At 44.5% G+C, this 12,762-nt stretch overlaps 1 protein-coding gene and 1 non-coding gene across 7 annotated transcripts in view; both read right to left on the reverse strand.

The window, feature by feature from the left end:
* LOC129017807 (protein misato homolog 1) overlaps positions 1–12,762 on the reverse strand; it is a 54,614-nt gene that overhangs the window by 34,681 nt on the left and 7,171 nt on the right. The gene's annotated exons all lie outside the window — the stretch shown is intronic.
* On the reverse strand, positions 6,357–6,465 carry LOC129023217 (U6 spliceosomal RNA). The gene has a single exon (XR_008496719.1). It is a non-coding gene; the product is annotated as a U6 spliceosomal RNA (small nuclear RNA).

Here is a 12,762-nt window from a genome sequence, read left to right on the forward strand (position 1 = left end):
AAAATAAAATGTAGATAAATCCCAGAGACAAATAGTTGCCTTAGTCTTTTGAAGCTTTTCCAAATGCATGTAAAAAGACATTTTTTTTTTTTGTATTGGTAAGAATCTGTAAGAAACCACAGATTCTTACACACTATTGTATTTAAAACTCTGTCGCTACTCTGATGAAACTGTTTAGGTAGTGTTAGAGCATTACAGTTCTCTCTCTTTCTTTTTTTTTTTTTTTGAGACAGAGTCTCACTCTGTTACCCAAGCTGGAGTGCAGTGGGACAATCTTGGCTCACTGCAACCTCTGCCTCCTGGGCTCAAGCAATTCTCCTGCCTCAGCCTCCCGAGTACAGATGCATGCCACCACACTCGGCTAATTTTTTGGTGTTTAGTAGAGATGGGGTTTCACCATGTTGCCCAGGGTGGTTTTGAACTCCTCAGCTCAGGCAATCCGCCCACCTTGGCCTCCCAAAGTGCTGGGATTACAGGTGTGAGCCACCGCACCTGGCCAAATTATCTTTCTTTAAACAAACAACAAAAAGAGTATTCTTGCCTAGACAGGCCAAATGTAACTTCAGAAGGAAGTCAGAAACAGCCTGTGCCGAATTTAGAAAGGTATCCCAAAGACTATGTGCTAAAACTTCAGTGCAGTGGTGTGATTGTGGCTCACTGCAACCTTGACCTCTCAGGCTGAAATGATCCTTTCACCTCAGCCTCCCAAGTAACTGGGACCACAGGTGCACACCACCACGCCTGGCTAATTTATTTTTAATTGTTTTTGTGGAGACAGGGCAGGGTCTTACTATGTTGCCCAGTCTGGTCTCAAACTCCTGGGCACAAGGGATCGTCCTGCCTCCATCTCCCAACATGCTGGGATTACAGGTGTGAGCCACCACACTCGGCCCTTTTTTTTTTTTTTCTTAGAGTCAGGGTCTCATTATGTTACCAAGGCTGGTTTCAAACCGCTGGCCATGCAACCTCTCACTTCAGCCTCACAAGTAGTTGGGATTACATGTGTGAGCCACTATACACAGAGAGAATAACAGATTCTTTTTTTTTTTTTTTCTTTTTGAGATGGACTCTTGCTCTGTTGCCCAGGCTGGAGGGCAGTGGCCCGATCTCGGCTCACTGCAACCTCTGCCTCCTGGGTTCAAGAAATTCTCTTGCTTCAGCCTCCCAAGTAGCTGGGATTACAGGTATACATCACCACGCCTGGCTAATTTTTGTATTTTTAGTAGAGACGAGGTTTCACCATTTTGGCCAGGCTGGTCTCAAACTCCTGGGCCTCAAGTGATCTGCCTGCCTCGGCCTCCCAAAGTGCTGGGATTACAGGCAAGAACCACAGACGCTTAAGATTATGTCGACCTAGTCTAAGGATTGAACTAGTTCAGAACTAAATTAGTGCTACATTGATCTTAATATTAATCACTGAGTATTTTTCTGAAATAGGCTCTATAATAAGCAAATTAAAGACATTATCTCACAACAGTCCCATCAGGTACACGTTATTATGCTCAGCTGAAAATAAGTATGGATAGATTAATTAACTCCAAGGGTATATATCCTAAAATCTGGCAGTTTTAGAATTGAAATCTATGTTTGACTCTCAAGCCTTTCCCATTAGCCACTATATATGCTACACTGTCAATCAGCAAATGCCTAACAATTTCCAGTGATGGGGAACTCAATAGGTAGTCATTATAGTTTTTACACAGCTTTTAATAAAATTTCTTCAGTAGTTTGAGGCAACATGTCTCCTTGTAGCTTCCATTCACTGTCCTAGTATTCCTCTTGTTTTTTCTTTCTTTTTTTTGAGATGAAGTTTCGCTCTTGTTGCCCAGGCTGGAGTGCAATGGCATGATCTCGGCTCACCACAACCTCCGCCTCCCGGGTTCAAGCGATTCTCCCGCCTCAGCCTCGCGAGTAGCTAGGATTGCCCGCATGCGCCACCACGTCCACGTCCAGCTAATTTTGTATTTTTAGTAGAGACGGGGTTTCTCCATGTTGGTCAGGCTGGTCTTGAACTCCCGACCTCAGGTGATCCGCCTGCCCCGGCCTCCCAAAGTGCTGGGATGACAAGTGTGAGCCACCACACCTGGCCTCCTCTTGGGTTTTACAAACCATCTTCCACATGACAGCTTTTCAATTATTAAAGGTAGTTATGGGCCGGGTGCAGTGGCTCTCACCTGTAATCCCAGCACTTTGGGAGGCCGAGGTGGGCAGATCACCTGAGGTCAGGAGTTTGAGACCAGCCTGGCCAACATGGTGAAACCTCGTCTCTACTAAAAAAAAAAAAAAAACAAAAAATTAGCCGGGCGTGGTGGTGCATGCCTGTAGTTCCAGCTACTTGGGAGGCTGAGGCACAAGAATCACGCAAACCTGGGAGGCGGAGGTTGCAGTGAGCCAAGATTGCACCACTGCACGCCAGTCTGGGTGACAGAGTGAAACTCTATCTCAAAAAAAAAAAAAAAAAAAAAAAGAAAAAAAGAAAGGTAGTTATGGTCCTCTGCTCCCCACCCCTCCCCCATAAATGCTTTCAGTTTCCTAAAGCAATTATCATGCAGTACAAGTCCCTTCTCTATATTACCCCAATACACTTCAGGTATGATCTACTGTTTCCCTAATTTAGGATACTGTATTTCCAAGAGTGACTTTTGTAACTCCATCACACCATTGCTTCATACAGAGAACACAGTTCACTAAAATCACCAGTTCTTTTTTTAAAAAAATATTGCTACTATCAAAATCCCAGCAATCTTTTTGGTCAAAATTGTCAAGCTAGCTAGGTGTGGTGGCTCATGCCTATAATCCCAGCTCTTTGGGAGGCCGAGGCGGGTGGATCAATTGAGCTAGGAGTTCGAGACCAGCCTGGGCAACAGGATGAAACCCCGTCTCTACGAAAAATACAAAATTAGCTGGGTGTAGTGGCTCGTGCTTGTAGTCCCAGCTACTTGGGGAGCTGAGGTGGGAGGATCGCTTGAGCCTGAGAGGTCGAAAGTGCAGTGGACTCTAGCATCGCGCCACTCCACTCCAACCTGGGTGACACAGTGAGACCCTGTCTTAAGAAAAAACTTTTGAAGCTGATCTCAAAATTCATATGGAAATGCCATAGACCTAGAATAGCCCAAGCATTCTTGAAAAATAACAAATTTAAAGGACTCATACATCTTGATTCCAAAACTTACTATAAAGCTACAGTAATCAAGATAGTCTGGTACTGGCATATGCTTACATCATGGTCAACTGATTTTCAACATGGATGCCAAGACACTTCAATGAGGAAAGAATAGTGTCTTCAACAAATAGTGATGGGACAACCTGATACTCATGCAAAAGAATGAAAATGGACCCCTACCTCACACTATACACAAAAATGAATGCAAAATAGCTCATAGACCTAAATGTAAGAGCTACAGGTATAAAACTTGCAGGGTGCGGCCGGGTGTGGTGGCTCACGCCTGTAATCCCAGCACTTTGGGAGGCTGAGGCGGGTGGATCATGAGGTCAGGAGATTGAGACCATCCTGGCTAACACGATAAAACCCCGTCTCTACTAAAAATACAAAAAATTAGCCGGGCGTGGTGGCAGGCGCCTGTAGTCCCAGCTACTCGGGAGGCTGAGGCAAGAGAATGGCGTGAACCTGGGAGGTGGAGCTTGCAGTGAGCTGAGATCGTGCCACTGCACCCCAGCCTGGGTGACAGAGTGAGACTCCATCTCAAAAAACAAACAAACAAACAAACAAAAAACAAAAAAAAACTTGTAGGTGCGAGTTTTCTAACTTTTTTTTTTTTTTTGAGACGGAGTTTTGCTCTTGTTGCCCAGGATGGAGTGCAATGGCACGATCTCGGCTCACTGCAACTTCCACCTCCCGGGTTCAAGCAATTCTCCTGCCTCAGTCTCCCGAGTAGCTGGGATTACAAGCACCTGCCACCATGCCTAATTAATTTTTTGTCTTTTTAGGAGAGACAGGGGTTTCACCATGTTGGCTAGGCTGGTCTTGAACTCCTGACCTCAGGTGATCCACCCACTTTGGCCTCCCAAAGTGATGGAATTATAGGCGTGCGCCACCGCGCTCAGCCTCTAATCTTCTATAGCAGAAAATACAGGAGTAAATCTTCATTATCGTGTGTTATGCGATGGTTTCTTAGATATAACATCAAAAGCACAAGCAAAAGAACTAAAAATAGGCTGGGCACAGTGGCTCACACCTGTAATCCCGGCACTTTGGGAGGCTGAGGTGGGCGGATCACAAGGTCAAGATATCGAGACCATCATGGCCAACATAGTGAAACCCCATCTCTACTAAAAATACAAAAATTAGATGGGCGTGGTGGTGCGCACCTGTAGTCCCAGCTACTCAGGAGGCTGAGGCAGGAAAATCACTTGAACCCTGGAGGCGGAAGTTGCAGTGAGCTGAGATCGCGTCACTGCAGTCCAGCCTGGTGACAGAGACTCCGTCTCAAAAAACAAAAACAAAAACAAAACAAAACAAAAAAACTATAAATAGATAACGAATTTTATCCAAATCAGACACTTGTACTTCAAAGGATACCATCAAGTAAGTGGAAGACAACCCACAGAATGGAGAAAATATTTGCAAATCACATAGAACTTATGTCCATAATATATAAAGAACATTTACAACTTAATAAAAAGGCAACTCAATTTAAAAATGGGGGGCCTGGTGGGGTGGCTCACACCTGTAATCCCAGCACTTTGGGAGGCCGAAGCAGGTGGATCACCTGAGGCCGGGAGTTTGAGACCAGCCTGGCCAACATGGAGAAACCCCTTCTCTGCTAAAAATACAAAATTAGCTGGGCGTGGTGGCATATGCCTGTAGTCCCAGCCACTCGGCAGGCTGAGGCAGGAGAATCGCTTGAGCCCAGGAGGCAGAGGTTGCAGTGAGCCGAGATCATGCCATTGCACTGCAGCCTGGGCAACAGAGCGAACTCTGTCTCAAAAAAATAAATAAATAAATAAATAAATAAAATAAAATAAAATGAAACAAAATAAACAATAAATAAATAAATAAATAAATAAATAAATAAAATAAAATAAAAATGGGCAAAAGAGCCAGGTGCAGTGGCTCACACCTGCAATCCCAGCACTTTGTGAGGCTGAGGCAGAAGGATTGCTTATGCCCAGGAGTTTGAGACCAGCCTGGGTAACATAATGAGACATGCTCTCTACAAAAAATTTAAAAAATTAGCCAGGCGCGGTGGCATGCCACTGTGGACCCAGCTATTTGGGAGGCTGAGGTGGGAGGATCACCTGGGTCTGGGAGGCTGAGGCTGCAGTGAGCCGTGATTGCACCACTGCACTCCAGCCAGGGCAACAGAGTGAGACCCTGCCTCAAATTAAGAAAAAAAAAAGGCAAAAGATTTGAGTAGGCATTTCTCCAAAGTATAAAAGTTATACAAATGGCCAATAAGCACATGAAAAGATGCTCAACATTATTAGTCATCTAGAAAATGCAAATAAAAACCACAATGAGATACCACTTCACACCCACTAGGATGGCTCAAATCAAAAGAACTGACAATGATATGTGTTGGACAGGATCTGGAAAAACTGGGATTCTCTCTCTCTTTTTTTTTTTTTTGAGGGTCAAAGAACTCATTTATTTTCACTCATAGAAAGTACAAGTATTAGCCTGGCATGGTGGCTCATGCCTGTAATCCCAGCACTTTAGGAAGCTGAGGTGAGTGGATCACCTGAGGTCAGGAATTTGAGAGCAGCCTGGTGAACATGGCGAAACTCCGTCTCTACTAAAAATACAAAATTAGCTGGGCGTGGTGGCACACACCTCTAATCCCAGCTAGTCAGGAGGCTAAGGCAGGGGAATTGCTTGAATCTGGGAGGCAGAGGTTGCAGTGAGCCAAGATCGCACCACTGCACTCCAGCCCAGGCGACAGAGAACTCAGTCTCAAAAAACGAGAAAGTACAAGTATTGATGATCTGTGGTCATTTAATTTTAATTTTTAGTTTTGGGGTACGTGTACAGGATATGCAGGTTTGTTACACAGGTAAATGTGTGCCATAGTGGTTTGCTGCACCTATCAATCTGTCACCTAGGTATTGAGCTCAGCATGCATTAGCTATTTTTCCTAATGCTCTCCCTCCCCCTACACCCCCCAAAGACAGGCCCCAGTGTGTGTTGTCCCCCTCCCTGTGTCCATGTGTTCTCATTGTTCAGCTCCCACTTACAAGTGAGAACATATGGTGTTTGGTTTTCTGTTCCTTTGTTAGTTTGCTGAGGATAATGGCTTCTAGCTTCATGCATGTACCTCCAAAAGACATGATCTCATTCCTTTTTATGGCTGCATAGTATTACATGGTGTATATGTATCACATTTTCTTTATCCAGTAAAAATATGGGCCACTTCACGAATTTCCGTGTCATCCTTGCACAGGGACCATGCTAATCTCCATATCATTCCAATTTTAGTATATGTACTGCTGAAGCGAGCAGAAAACTGGTTTTTTTTTTTTTTTTTAGGTGGAGTCCCACTCTATCACCCAGGCTAGAGTGCAGTGGTACGATCTTGGCTCACCACAATCTCTGCCTCCCAGGTTCAAGCCATTCTCCTGCCTCAGCCTCCCGAGTAGCTGGGATTACAGGTGGATGCCACCACGCCTAGCTAATTTTTTGTTTGTTTGTTTTGTTTTTTGTTGTTGTTTTTGTTTGAGACAGAGTTTCACACTTTTTCGCCCAGGCTGGAGTGCAGTGGTGTGATCTCGGCTCACTGCCAGCTCTGCCTCCTGGATTCATGCCATTCTCCTGCCTCAGCCCCATGAGTAGCCGGGACTACAGGTGCCCACCACCATGCCTGGCTAGTTTTTTGTATTTTTAGTAGAGACGGGGTTTCACTGTGTTAGCCAGGATGGTCTCGATCTCCTGACCTCGTGATCCACCCGCTTCGGCCTCCCAAAGTGCTGGGATTACAGGCGTGAGCCACCGTGCCCGGCAATTTTGTATTTTGAGTAGAAACAGGGTTTCACCATGTTGGCCAGGCTGGTCTTGAACTCCTGACCTCATGATCCACCTGCCTTGGCCTCCCAAAGTGCTGGAATTACAGGTGTGAGCCACCACATCCAGTCCTTTTTTTTTTTTTTTTGAGACGGAATCTTGCTCTGTCACCCAGGCTGGAGTGCAGTGGCACAATCTTGCCTCACTGCAACCTCCGCCTCCGAGGTTCAAGCAATTCTCTTGCCTCAGCCTCCCCAGTAGCTCGGATTACAGGTGCACGCTGCCACGCCCGGCTAATTTTTTGTATTTTAATAGAGACGGGGTTTCACCGTGTTGCCCAGGCTGGTCTCGAACTCCTGAGCTCAAGCGATCTGCCCACCTCGGCCTCCCAAAGTGCAGGGATTACAGGCATGAGCCACCATACCTGGCCCCAAACTGATATTCTTATACGTTGCTGTTGGAATTTTAAAATGGTGAGGCCACTTTGGAAAAGTCCAGCAGTTCCTCAAAAGGTAAAACATGGAGTTACCATATGACCTGCAATTCCACTCTCAGGTATAAAAGAGAAATGAAAACATGTGTACACAAAACCTGTGCACAAATGTACACGGCAGTATTATTCATAATAGCCAAAAAGTGGAAAAAACTCACATGCCCATCAACTGATAAATGAATAAACATAATGTGGTATAGCCATATAATGGAATATTATTTGGCAATAAGAAACAAAGTTCTGATGCATGATATAACGTGGATGAACCTTGAAAACAAAGTAAAAGAAGACAGTTGCAAAAGACCACATACAGTATGATTTCAATTATATGAAATGTCCAGAATTTGCTTATTAATTATATAATTGATTAGTGGCTGCCAGAGGCTAGGTGAGGGAGAAATGGAATGTGACTACTGATAGGATTCTTTTAGGGGTGATAAAAATGTTCTACAATTAGGCTGGGCACGGTGGCTCATGCCTGTAATCCCAGCACTTTGAGAGGCCGAGGCGGGCAGATCACGAGGTCAAGGGATCGAGACCATCCTGGACAATATGGTGAAACCCTGTCTCTACTAAAAATACAAAAATTAGCTGGCTGTGGTGACGCATGCCTGTAATCCCAGCTACTTGGGAGGTTGAGGCAGGAGAATCGCTTGAACCTGGGAGGTGGAGTTTGCAGTGAGCCGAAATAGCGCCACTGCACTCCAACGTGGCAACAGGAGACTCCGTCTCAAAAAAAAAAAAAAAAGAAAAAGTTGTAAAATTAGATAGTGGAGGCTGTGCACGGTGGCTCAGGCCTGTAATCCCAGCACTTTCGGAGACCAGGAGTTCGAGACCAGCCTGGGCAACATAGGAAGATCTTATCTCTACTACTAATAAAAAAAATTAGCTGAACATAGTTGCCTGTGCCTGTAGTTCTGGCTGCTCAGGAGGCTGAAGCAGGAGGATCCCTTGAGTCAAGAAACTCGAGGTTGCAGTGAGCTAGGATTGCACCACTGCACTCCAGCCTGGGTAACAGAGTGAGGTCCTATTTGAAAGCAAGCAAACAAACAAACAAACCAATGTAAACTTACAGATGAGTTGCAAAGGTAGTACAAAGAGCTTTCGTCCACTCTTCATTCAGCTTTCCTTAATGTTATATATATATGTCTCTCTCTCTCTCTCTCTCTCTATATATATATATAAAACTATAGGACAATTATCAAAATTAAGAAATTAAAGTTGGAACAATACTATTTACTAAACTACAGATTTTATTTGGATTTCCTCAGCTTTTCTGCTAATGTCTTTTTCTTTTTTTGAGACAAGGTCTTGCTCTGTCACCTAGGCTGCAGTGTGATGACGTGATCTTGGCTCACCGTAATCTCCACCTCAATCCTTGGACTTCAGCCTCTCAAGTAGCTTGGACTACAGGCACGTGCCACTACACTTGGCTAATTTTTGTGTTTTTTGTTGAGATGGGGTTTCACCATGTTGTCCAGGCTGGTCTTCAACTCCTGGGCTCGAGCGATATGCCTGCCTCTGCCTCCCAAAAGTGCTGGGATTACAGGCATGAGCCACTGCACCCAGCCTAATGTCTTCTTTTTGTTATAAGATCCAACAGAAGATTCCACATCTGAAGATCTTTTTGTTTTTTAAAATCTGTCACCAACATATTACCTACCCTTTAAAAATTTTGCAAAAGGTATAAATTTGAAAAATATATCCACATCGATCTCAGTCATTGATACAACTATTTAACAGGATAGGATTACCTAGCATAGCCTGGGTACAGTTTGTAATTATTATTTTTTTTTTTTTGTGAGATGGAGTTTTGCTTTTGTCACCCAGGCTGGAGTGCAATAGCGTGATCTCGGCTCACTGTAACCTCTGTCTCCTGGTTTCAAGCAATTCTCCTGCCTCAGCATCCCTAGTAGCTGGGATTACAGGCACCTGCCACCATGCCCAGCTAATTTTTGTATTTTTAGTAGAGACAGAGTTTCACCATGTTGGCTAGGCTGGTCTCAAACTCCTGACCTTAGGTGATCAGCCAGTCTCGCCATCCCAAAGTGCTGGGATTACAGGTGTGAGCCACTGCGCCTAGTCAGTTCCTATTTTTTTTTTCCCGTAGGGACAGGGTTTCGCCATGTGGTCCAGGCTAGTTTCAAACTCCTGAGCTCAAGCGATCTGTCTACCTTGGCCTCTCAACTGCTGGCATTACAGGCAGGTGCCACCATGCCCAGCTAATTTTTGTATCTTTTTTGTAGAGAAAGGATCTCATTATGTTGCCCAGGTTGCTCTCAAACTCTTGGGCTCAAGCAATCCACCTGCCTTGGCCTCTCAAAGTGCTGGGATTATAGACGTGAGCCACTGTGTCCGGCCCACTTGGGTATAGTTTAAAAATTCTGATACCCAGAGTGTGCCTCAGATCAATTAAATCAGCCTCTGATAGTGACCCAGACATCAATATTTTTAAAGCTCCTCAGCTTATTCCAATGTGCAGACAAGAGCGATAACCACTGCCTGTATGTCCATGGTTAAGGGAACTTCAACCCATTTTGCTAACATGTAGCCTTTGGGTATGGTTATTCAACCAATTAAACATTCAGTGTACATTTCTCCAAAAAGCCACTGTGCAAGATTATCAAATGCCTAACTTTAATGAGGACATACCAATAATGGAATTACTTTGATCTACCATTCTAAGAATTCTTTTTTTTGGCTGGTGCGGTGTCTCACACCTGTCATCTGAGCACTTTGGGAGGCCAGGGCAGGCGGATTGCCTGAGGTTGGGAGTTCGAGACCAGCCTGACCAACATGGAGAAACCCCGTCTCTACTAAAAATACAAAATTAGCCGGACGTGGAAGCGCATGCCTGCAATCCCAGTTACTTGGGAGGCTGAGGCGGGAGAATCGCTTGAACCCGGGAGGCGGAGGTTGCAGCAAACCGAGATCATGCCATTGCACTCCAGCCTGGGCAACAAGAGCGAAACTCTATCTCAAAAAAAAAAAAAAAAAAAAAAAAAAATTCTCCGTCTCCCTGGTTCAAGCAATTCTCTGCCTCAGCCTCCCAAGTAGCTTGGGATTACAGGTGCCCAAAACCATGGCTGGTTAAGTTTTTGTATTTTTAATAGAGACGGGGTTTCACCATCTTGGCCAGGATGGTCTTGAACTCCTGACCTTGTGATCCACCAGCCTCAACCTCTCAAAGTGCTGAGATTACAGGCGTGAGCCACTGCACCCAGCCATTCCAGGAATTCTAACAAGAAGGATATATTAGTCTGCCATGACTTTCTTTTGTACTAAACCCAGACTGATTCCTCACGATCAGTAATTCTTTCTCTAAATTAGTAGTTCTCTACCAGGGGGATTTTGTCCCCTTCCCCAACATTTGACAATGAATGTTTGGAGGCATTTTGGTTGTCACAACTGAGGGAGGGAAGGGAGGATGCTACTGGCATCGAGTGAGTAGAGGCCAGGTATGTTGCTAAACAGTCTACAATGCACAAGGAGTCCCCCACAACAAAGAATGATCCATCCCCAGATGTCAACAGTGTTGAGGTTGAGATTGTCCTAAATCCCGAGTCCCATAGGAAAAGTTTGGCTCACAAAGAATAATTTCTTTCTTTTTTTTTTTTTTGAGACAGAGTCTCACTCTGTCGCCCAGGCTGGAGTGCAGTGGCGTGATCTCGGCTCACTGCAACCTCCGCCTCCTGGGTTCAAGTGATTCTCCTGCCTCAGCCTCCCAAGAAGCTGGTATTATAGGTGTCTGCCACCACACTCGGCTAATTTTTGTATTTTTGGTAGAGATGAGGTTTCACCATGTTGGCCAGGCTGACCTTCTGACCTCAAGTGATCTGCCCTCCTTGGCCTCCCAAAGTGCTGGGATTACAGGCGTGAGCCACCATGCCAAGCCACAAAGAGTAATTTCATTGTTTTCATAATTTCAGAGAGAAAAACCAGAATTCCTTATGCTGTATTTTCTCATCTTAATAATATCTATCTCCCCAGGTTTGGATTCCTAGAGCAATGTTAGAGCTATAAAAGTAAAAGAGTTCTGAAATTTACTGATTATCACAAACTTCAACAGTGCTAACTTCTCCAAGCTCTAAGGTTTTGGTTTTTGTTTTGTCTGAGATAGGGTCTCTTGCAGTCTCCAAGGCTTGAGTGCAGTGGTATCATCGCTCACTGCAGTCTTGAACTCCTGGGCTCAAGCGATCCTCTCCCTTCAGCCTCCTGAGGAGCTTGGACTACAGCAGGGGTGTCCAATCTTCGCTTTCCTGGGCCACGTTGAAAGAAAAATTGTCTTGAGCCACACATAAAACACACCAACACTAACAACAGCTAATGGGCTAAAATAGCAACAACAATGAAATCACAGAAAAAAAAAAAGGCTCATAATGTTTTAAGAAAGTTTATCAATTTGTGTTGGGCCCTATTCAAAGCAGTCCTGGGTTGTATGCGGCCCATGGGCCACAGGTTCGACAAGCTTGGACTACAGGCATGTACCACCATGACTGGCTAATTTTTACTTTTTTATAGAGATGGGGCTATGTTGCCAGGCTGGTCTTCAGCTCCTGGCCTGAAGCAATTCTCCCACTTTGGCCTCCCATAAAATGCTGAGATTATACATGTGAGCATTGTGTCCGGCCAACCTCAGCCTTGTACCTATAGGTGTTTTTGCTAGAAATATGCATGTAGTTTACAATTCTGATAACAGTGCAAGTGATGATGCAATATACACTTTTTAAAGCTCCCCAGCTTTTAAAGCTGCATTAGCTCTTCTGTAATGGAGAAAGCAAGAAGGAAGGAAATACAGTAGTCCCCCCTTATCCTCGGGAGAGCCCACTGCAGGATTCCCAGGAGATGCCTGAAACCATACAGAGTACTGATCACTAAATAGATAAACACACACACAAACACACACACACAGTTTTTTCCTATAGGTATATACCTATAATCAAGTTTAATTTATAAATTTGGCACAGTAACAAATGAACAGCAATAACCAATAAGAAAACGGAACAATATACCGTATAAAAGCTATGTGAATATGGTCTCGCTCATTCTCAAAATATCTCATTGTACCGTGCTCACCCTTCTTGTGTTGATGTGAGATGACAAAAAGCTTATAAGATGAGATAAAGTGAATGACTTAGGAATTGTGATGTAGCTACTATCAACCTTCTGACTATACTTAAGAAGGGGGATCATCTTAGGGTGATCCTGAATCACTGAGTCATGCTGATGTCCACAGATGGATGTCAAAAGCCGATGATGTCAATGACTAACCAATGGGTAGCACATACAGCTTGGTTATGTTGATTCACAT

This window comes from Pongo pygmaeus, chromosome 1 (genome assembly GCF_028885625.2).
Source record: "Pongo pygmaeus isolate AG05252 chromosome 1, NHGRI_mPonPyg2-v2.0_pri, whole genome shotgun sequence".
In the NCBI taxonomy this organism is placed as follows: Eukaryota; Metazoa; Chordata; class Mammalia; order Primates; family Hominidae; genus Pongo; species Pongo pygmaeus.